At 44.3% G+C, this 9,369-nt stretch overlaps 1 pseudogene; it reads right to left on the reverse strand.

The window, feature by feature from the left end:
- Positions 1-1,354: 1,354 nt before the first annotated feature.
- Positions 1,355-4,281, reverse strand: LOC124899253 (annotated as a pseudogene).
- Between the last annotated feature and the right edge of the window lie 5,088 nt (positions 4,282-9,369).

Below are 9,369 nucleotides of genomic sequence, written 5' to 3' on the forward strand. Positions count from 1 at the left end.
TTTCTGGCTGGATCTACCCCAGTAGACTCCTTTTGTAGGTATCCCTGAGAATGCTAGTCATAATTGCATAAGAAAGCTCGATCGGAGGCGGCTTTCCTTTCTTTAGGAACCTATTTCCTCTGTTGATAGAGCTAAAGTAGTCATTCATTAATCCACCCTCCCATGAAATGAAAACTGACCCATTCACACTCCTTTTGAGGGCTTCGACAATAAGTATCATACTGAGTCAAAAATCAGGGACTATCCATTTATCAAACTACCAATTCCTTTACTCAACTAAGGGTGAATGAGCTATAACACTAGTAAGGATTTAGAGGGTTGCAGCTACTAGAAAGACAGAAGGGTATGGGCTTAGGGTGCCTTACCTATTAGGTCTTTCGTAGTAAAAGAAAAAAGAATTCTAAAGCAGTAAGGAGATTAAACTCTCGGATGAGACTAAGCAGCTACCGACCATTTGTTAGCAGCTACCGACCATTTGCTTTTGTTAGGATAGTACAGTAGTATAGCAGTAATTTTTTTAGTCTTTGCATTCATGTAGATGGATCAGGATTTCAAGTATAGGAGTTCCTACCGCAACATCAAGTTAATTTGATAGTAATTAAGTTCATAATCACATGTTAATAGTTATTTAGTCGACATTTTAATACATTTAAAGAATCCGGAGAAAAGCTACTAGATTCATGTGAATCCATTTTCCAAACTTAGTGTGAAGTCCCATCTTATGTGGACAAAGCAATCGTTTAAACCTCGATTGGGATACTGATACAAAACGAAGCTCTGATACCACTCTGTCACAAGCCTATCAAACATAATTCACAAAAGTCGGGTCGTGAAGTGAAAAGGTCGTAGACTGTGTATAAGTACTCATGACTCCCTCCCCTCAAATATTTGACAAACTTAGGCAAAAATCCCACTTCGAACGAAAATATGTGTTATAAAACTAACTCGTAGTAGAACGCTAAAACACCTTCTAGAAACTGAATAATGGAGTTCCAATGCTCAAATGAAGGGTTCACATAAATCTTCAAAGAGAACTACAATCAAAGTTGAACCAGAAGTACATTACGACACTATTTCACCGGAAGAACAAGTCACTACAAAAAATCAAACTGATACATAATGATACAAAATAGGATACACAGTTGTACAAGCCCTCTCCCACCAAAAAAATACATAGTAGTCCTTAGTGATACATCACAACATGAAGAGTTTAAACTCATTATTTGTGACTAATTGCTTCGAAGTCATTCAACAAAGGGTAAAATGATGGCTCACGAGCTTCAACCCCACCATAACCAGCACTGCAACTACACAAGGAGAAAGATTAGCACAGAACTAATACCTAAAGTCTTTTCTAGCAATTCCCGTTGCTATATGAAGTCAACGATGCATCTTCAGCAATTATCCAAACAAAATCAGGAGTGTCGAACCTCCTTCCTGACACTGTCCTGTATATGCAAAGTTTCTCAATGGGGCAACTTTCTGGTCTCGTATTCGGGTGGCCCCTCTCGTCTATAACTTCAACATTAAGCCCTGGCAACTTCTGCGCTAGCAGCTTACATGCTTCAAAACTTACTTAACAGTTGGACATCCAAAGGGATCACATTGTCTCCAGCTTTGCAGCATTGACCAAGAGAGCCTCGTCACCAAAGGGGCAGTCTCTAATCTCCAATTTACGGAGGCTCTCACAACCAGAGAGAACGTAATGGAGGCCTAGATCGCTATCCCTTGCAAAAGCTAAGGAAAGCATCTCTAACTTCTTAGCATGAATCCCGATGTACTCAAATACACGATTTGTAAGGAGGCTAGAAAGAGAATGTTGCCGCAATTCCTTGCAGTGTTGCACAATGGCCCCAAAACCAGCATCAAGTGGTTCAAGGGTTGAGTAATCAGGTGTTTGAGGCTCGATAATACACAAACAAAATCGGATCATGTTAGGACGGTTCCTTGCAATAGTGACCAACGCGTCATTTGTCATTGGCTGCAGAAGTATAAAACTGACTGAAGCTTAGCGCAGCCCACTGAGATAGCTACAAGAACTTGCTCGGTGAAGGATACATTCGGTCCTGGAGAAAATGGATCAGAAGAGAACAACCTAAGCTCTTGAAGTTCCATACAAGAGTTGACAATCTCCTGAAGACCACTATCTTCAATGTAATCTAGCACATGCATCACATCCATTCCAAACGACTTAAAGTGTAAGATAACCAGTTAGGCAGATTAGAGCCACTAGACCAGAAGAGCTTTAAAACTATTGTAAGTGTAGGACCAAGAATTAAATAACTGGAAAATCTTTAGTCCACATGTCATTTCAATATTACACTGAAGCTTGTTGACACTGTTTATATATACCTGGCGTAATCAGAATAGCACAACAAATAATAAGTTAGGATTATTGTTCTTCTCTCAGAAACTTCTGCATTTACAACTTAGACAAAACACTCAGAAGATATTCGGATGATAATCACAATCAACTTTTCTTTTTTATCACAAACACAGATAATTTATCAAGTCTCGGCTGCTGAAAACATGCAACTTTATAAAAAAGTAAAACACAAGCTAGAACCCACCCACAACCGCTGCAAATTTTGACAGTTGCTGATGAGCTTTCCAATATAAGGTACTTGAACGGTAGGATAGCTTAAATTCAAAGAGATAATTTTGGAGTGGACTTGATATATCGTTGGAAGGTAGGCTGGCACGGCCTCCCAAAACCCACTCTAGCCTTTGAGTTTATTGCAGCCTGAAAAAGGTTCAGATACATTTATGAAAACTTCAGAAACATCAGCCTGTATGTCATCAGAGTTTGGGATATGGTTAAATTTTAACCAGGGTTTAGATGTCGACGAAGAGAGCGAGGCTTGCGTGGGGTTAAAGTTATGCTGGAAATTGTGCCCTCTTACGTCATTTCAGTTTCTGCAGCCAGGTCATACAAGTCTATGATCTTGCTTCATGGCCTAGAAATAGAACCAAAGGACCAAGGCATTTCTTCGCTATGGTATTCTTGATACTCTTTCCACCAAGTGCAGTCGAAGACCATCCAAGAAATTTTATTTGTCTGATTATATCTTCCCAGCTCCTCCGCCATGTTCAGTTTGTTGGGGAATTGAAGAAAAGAGGAGAAATGTCTAAGAAGAAGAATATAGTTGTAGAGAACTTCACGTACTTTTCATTCATACAACTAAACCAAGTTACATAGGACTCTTTAAATAGGAATTAAAAAAACCTAACCACTTATTGAAAAACATACCCACTTACTCGACACTAATTATCCACTAACCTAAATATTAGCAACTAACAGAGATATGCTTTAACTAAACTAGGACTCCTAACAAACGTGTTGCTCTGCCAACTAACTAGGAAGCACTAACGACCTTTGAATCAATATTTAACACACCCCCTTGATTCAAAATTACGAACTCCAAGTTTCTGCCAGAAATGATCAGGCTTGGCTTGTGGGAGTGCCTTGGTGAAGACATCTGCAATTTGATCTCTTGTACTGCAGAACTTTAACTCTATATCATCTTTTGCTGTCAGGTCAAGAATAAAATTATAATGGATGTCAATGTGCTTTGTTCTGCTGTGAAAAACTGGATTCTTTGTCATTGCAATTGTTGCCTTGTTATCACAGAATATCTTTGTTGCATCCTTCTGCCGATAGAAAACGTCAATCAACAATCTTTGCAACCATATGGTCTGACATACTGCTGAAGTTACAGCAATATACTCTACTTCTGATGATGATAATGCAACCACATCATGTTTCTTTGAACTCCAAGAAATCACTTCGGATCCTAAACTAAAAACATTTCCAGAAGTACTCTTTCTGTTATCTATACTTCCTGCCTAATCACTATCACTGTACCCTATCAAGTTGAAATCTGCAACTTTGGAGTACTAACTACCGAAGTCAATAGTCCCATCAACATAACGCAACACTCTTTTGGCAGCACCAAGATGTTGCTTGGTAGGACAATGCATGTACCTAGACAACATACTCATAGAAAACATGATATCAGGATGAGTATGTGTTAGGTAGTTCAAACCTCCAATCAAGCTTCTGTAGTGACTAGGATCGGCAAGATCTGTGCCATCTTCAAGCTGAAACTTTTCATTTGCATTCATGGGTGTGGCAGCCACTTTACAATTATGCGTAACAAACTTGAACAAGAGGTCTTTTGCGTACTTCATTTGAGAAATAAAAATCCCATTCTCCACCAGTTTCACTTGAAGACCAAGAAAGTATTGCAAAATACCTAAATCTGACATTTCTAGCTCCATCATGCAAGATTTAAATTCAGCAACTAAAGTTTAAGATGATCCCACATAAATCATGTCATCCACATAGAGACAAACTACCAAAAAATAACTCGTACCTTGTTTCTTTACATACAATGTAGGCCCATTATCACTCCTTTCAAATCCATACCTCAGAAAGTACGAGTTAATTTTATTGTACCATGCCCTTGGCCCTTGTTTTACCCCATAAAGTGCCTTCTTGAGTTTGTTAACTTTGCTCTTATTGCCACTAATAACAAAATCCTCAGGTTGGGAAACATAAACTTACTCTTCCGAATCCCCATTTAGGAATGCAGATTTAACATCAAATTGATAAACAGGCCAGCTCAATTTAGAGGCCAAATATAAGAGTATTCTAACCGTTTCAAAATAAGCAACAAGTGAAAACGTTTCATCATAATCAATACCTTGATGTTATGCATATCCCTTAGCTACGAGCCTGGCTTTGTATCTCTGTATGCCCCTGTCTGCATGATGCTTGACTTTGAACTCCCATTTGAGTCCAATGGGTTCCTTTCCATTCCGTAGATTCACCAACTCCCATGTCTAGTTCTGCTCAATTGCTAGCATCTCTCACGAAAATTTAAACGAACCACACTGAGATGATCCCCATCCTCCCTGACATGTCCCAATCGATTTTCATCACATGACACGCCCGAACCCCGAGCATCATGGGCTATAGCACATCGATTTATCCTGAAAATGCGTCGTTCGCGTCGTTTTGCCCGTTTGTCCACCCAAGTGGGCACAAAAATTTAAACGTACCACACTGGGAAATCCCCAACCTCCCTGGCTCGTCCCGCTCGATTTTCATCCCACAGAACGCCCGGACCCTGGGCCCAAACCCAAAATCGTGGGCTATAGCACATCGATTTGGCCTGAAAATGCCCCGCTCACGCTATTTCACCCATTTATCCACCCAGGCCACGAAAATTTAAACGAAAAACAATGGGACGATCTCCAATCTCCCTGGCACACCTCGGTTGATTTTTGACCTACAACACGCCCGAACCCCGGGCCCACCCCTGAAACCCTGAGATATAGCACACCGATTTGGCCCAAAAATGCCCCGTTTGCACCGTTTTGCCTGTTTGTCCACCTAAATAGCCACGAAAATTTAAACGAACCACACTAAGACGATCCCCAACATCCTTAGCACGCCCCGATCAATTTTCGGCCCACAGCATGCTCGAACCCCGGGCTCACCCTCAAAACTCTGGGCTATAGCACACTGATTTGGCCCAAAAATGCCCCGTTCGCGCCATTTCGCCCGTTTGTCCACCCAAATGGCCACAAAAATTTAAACGGACCATACTGGGATGATCCCCAACCTCCCTGGCACACCCCGATCGATTTTTGGCCCACAGCACGCCCGGACCCCGGGCTCACCCCCGAAATCGAGGGCTATAACACACTAATTTGGCCTGAAAACCCTGTTCGCGCTGTTTTGCCTATTTGTCCACCCAAATGGCCATTAAAATTTAAACGGACGACACTGGGATGATCCCCAACATCCCTGGCATGCCCCGATTGATTTTCGACCAATAGCATGCCCGAAACCCGTGCCCAACCCAAAAACTGTGGGCTATACCACACAGATTTGACCCAAAAAATGCATCGTTCGCGTCATTTCACCTAGTTGTCCACCCAAATAGTCGAAAATATTTAATCGGACCACACTAGGATGATCCCCAACCTCCTTGGCACACCCCGATTAGTTTTTGGCCCACAGCACGCTCGTACCTTGGGCCCACCCCCAAAAATGTGGGCTATAGCATACCAATTTCTCCCAAAAATGCCCTGTTCACGCCGTTTCGGCCGTTTGTCCACCCAAAAGGCTACAAAAGTTTAAATGTACCACACTGGGACGATCCCCAACCTCCCTGGCACACCTTGGTTGATTTTCGGCCCACAGCAAGCCCGGAGCCCGGGCTCACTCCCAAAACCGTGGGCTATAGCACATCGATTTGGCCTAAAAATGCCCCGTTCGTACCGTTTTCCCCGTTTGTTCACCCAAATGGACACAAAAATTTAAACGAACCATACTGGGATGATCCCCAACCTCCTTGGCATGCCTCGATCGATTTTTGGCCCACAGCACGCCCGAAACCCGAGCCCACCCCTAAAATCGTGGGTTATAGCACACCGATTTGGCATAAAAATATCCTGTTCGCGTTATTTCGCTCGTTTGTCCACCCAAATGGCCACAAAAATTTAAACGGACCACACTGGGACGATCCACAAGCTCTCTGGTATGCCTCAGTCGAGTTTTGTTCCACAACATACTCGGACACCGAGCCCACCCCCGAAACTGTGGGCTATAGCATACTGATTTGGCTTAAAAATGTTTCGTTCGGGCCATTTCGCCCGTTTATCCACCCAAATGGCCACAAAAATTTAAACAGATCACAATGGGACGATCATAAACCTCCCTGGCACGTCCCGATCAATTTTTGGCCCATAGCACGCCCGGACCCCGGGCCCACCCCCAAAACCGTGGGTTATAGCACACCGATTTATCAACTCAAATGGCCACAAAAATTTAAACGGACCATACTGTGATGATTTATAACCTTCCTGACATGCCTCGGTCGATATTCGACACACAATTCGCCCAGACCCGGGCCCACACCTAAAACAGTAGGCTAAAAATGTCCCGTTTGCGCCATTTCACCCGTTTGTCCACCCAAATGGCCACGAAAAATTAAACGGACCACACTGGGACAATCCTAACCTCCCTGGCATGCCCCAATCAATTTTTGGCCCACAGCACGCCCGGATCCCTAACCCACCCCCAAAATCGTGGGCTATAGCACACCGATTTGGCCCTAAAATGCCCCGTTCGCACCGTTTCGCCCGTTTATCCACACAAATTGCCATAAAAATTTAAATGGACCACACTGGGATGTTCACCAACCTTCCTGGAATGCCCCAATCAATTTTTAGTCCACAGCACGCTCGGACCTCGGGCCCACCCCTGAAACCGTGGGCTATAGCACACCGATTTAGCCCGAAAATGCCCCGTTCGCGCTGTTTTGTCCATTTGTCTACCCAAATGGATACGAATATTTAAACAGACCACATTGGGACGATCCCCAATCCCCCCTGGAATGCCCTGATCGATTTGCGACTTACAGCACTCCCGAACCCTGGGTCCACCCCCAAAATCGTGGGCTAGAGCACACTGATTTGGCCCGAAAATAACCCGTTTTGCCTGTTTGTCCACCCAAATGGCCTCAAAAATTTAAACAGACCATACTAGGACGATCCTCAACCTCCCTGGCATGCTCCGATCAATTTTCGACCCACAGCACGCCCGAAACTCGGGCCCACTCCCAAAACTGTGGGTTATAGCACATCGATTTGGCCCAAAAATGCCCCGTTCGCACTATTTTGCCCATTTATCCACCCAAATGGCCACAAAAATTTAAACGAACCACACTGGGATGATCCCCAACCTACCTGACATGCCCCAATTGATTTTTGGCATACAACACGTCCGAACCCCTGGCCCAACCCCAAAACTATGGGCTATAGCACACCTATTTGGCCCGAAAATGCCCCGTTCATGCTATTTCACCTATTTCTCCACTCAAATGGCCACAAAATTTAAACGGAACATAATGGAAAGATCCCCAACCTTTCTGGCTGGTCCCGATTGATTTTTTACCCACAATACGCCTGGACCCCAGTCCCACCCCTAAAACCGTGGAATATAGCATTCCGATTTGCCCCAAAAATGCCCCGTCCGGCCGTTTCAGCCGTTTGTTCACCCAAATGGCCACAAACATTTAAACGGGCCATACTATGATGATCCCCAACCTCTATAGCATGCCTCGGTCAATTTTCGGCCTACAATACGCTCGGACCCCGGGCCCACCCCCAAAACAGTGGGCTATAACACACTGATTTGGCCTAAAAATGCCCCGTTCGCGCCGTTTTATCATTTGTCAACCCAAATGGCAATGAAAATTTAAATGAACTACACTGGGATGATCCCCAACCTCCCTGGAATGCCCCGATCTATTTTCGACCCACATCATGCCCGGACCTCGGGCCCACCCCAAAACCATGCGCTATAGCACACCGATTTAGCGAAAAAATTGCCCGTTCGCTTTGTTTTTCCCATTTGTGCACCCAAATTGCCATGCAAATTTAAACGGACCACACTGGGATGATCCCCAACCTCCCTGGCACGTCCCAATCGATTTTCAACCCACAATACGCCCGAACCTCGGGCCCACCCTAAAACAGTAGGCTATAGAACGTAGATTTGGCCCGAAAATGCCCCATTTTCGTTGTTACGCCCGTTTATCCACCTTAATGGCTACGAATATTTAAACAGACCACACTGGGATAATCCCTAACCTTCCTGTCATGCCCTGCTCAATTTTCGGCCCACAGCACGTCCGAACCCCGGGCCCACCTCCAAAACTATGGGTTATAAAACACCGATTTGGCCAGAAAATAACCCATTTGAGTCGTTTCACCTATATGTCTACCCAAATGGCAACAAAAATTTAAACGGACCATACTGGGATGATCCCCAACCTCTTTGGCATGCCCCAGTCGATTTTCGGCCCACAACATGCCCGTACCCCAAGCCCACCCCCAAAATCGTAGCCTATAGCACACCAATTTGGCCTGAAAATGCCGCGTTCGTGCCTTTTCACCCTTTTATCCACCCAAATGGCCTCAAAAATTTAAAAAGACAACACAGGAACGATCCCAACCTCTCTGGTAAGCCCCGATTGATTTTTAGCCCACAGAACGTTCGAACCATGGGCCCACTCCCAAAACCATGGGCTATAGCACACCGATTTGGCCAAAAAATATTCCGTTCGAGCCGTTTCGCTCGTTTGTCCGCTCAAATTGCCAAGAAAATTTAAACATACCAAACTAGGACGATCCCCAACCTTCCTGGCACGCCCCTATTAAATTTTGGCCCACAAGATGCGCGGATCTCGGGCCCACCCCTAAAGTCATGGGCTATAGCACACCGATTTGGCCAAAAAATGCCCCATTCACGCTGTTTCGCCCGTTTGTCCACCCAAATGGCTACGAATATTT

The sequence above is a fragment of the Capsicum annuum genome, chromosome 6, assembly GCF_002878395.1.
Source record: "Capsicum annuum cultivar UCD-10X-F1 chromosome 6, UCD10Xv1.1, whole genome shotgun sequence".
Classification (NCBI taxonomy): Eukaryota; Viridiplantae; Streptophyta; class Magnoliopsida; order Solanales; family Solanaceae; genus Capsicum; species Capsicum annuum.